Below are 520 nucleotides of genomic sequence, written 5' to 3' on the forward strand. Positions count from 1 at the left end.
CTAGGGTTTCCTAAGGATGAAAATAATGGGTTGATCGCTCCAACGATGCTTCCACGCTACTTAGGGACCTCAATATAGTGGGTTTACATCAACGGAAAAATTTTGGAAGAACAAGAAATGGGAGTTGATTTTCTCCCTTGTTGGCCGAGAGCCTCAAGGGGGTTTTCAGCTTTGCCCTTTTTTTTTTCAAGTGTGGTGAATGAAGTAAATGAAGTGGAATGAAAATGTGGTCATCTTTTAATACTTAGATGAATTGTACACTTGCCCCTTGGCCCACACTAAATGAGTTGGATCACTTAAAAGATGACACAAAATTGTGTGGGCACCACATCCCACTATACACGGCCAACATGGAATTTGTGGATGATTTTCCACTTCCAATTTTATCACTTTTGGTCCCAAATTTTTCTAATCGTTCCATACCAATAAATTCATGCACAACTTATATCACAAAATAAAATCGAAGGTCAAAAATCCCGACTTTGTATCCCGAAATAGTTTTGTCCTTAACTTACCATAA

This window comes from Lycium ferocissimum, chromosome 5 (genome assembly GCF_029784015.1).
Source record: "Lycium ferocissimum isolate CSIRO_LF1 chromosome 5, AGI_CSIRO_Lferr_CH_V1, whole genome shotgun sequence".
NCBI lineage: Eukaryota > Viridiplantae > Streptophyta > Magnoliopsida > Solanales > Solanaceae > Lycium > Lycium ferocissimum.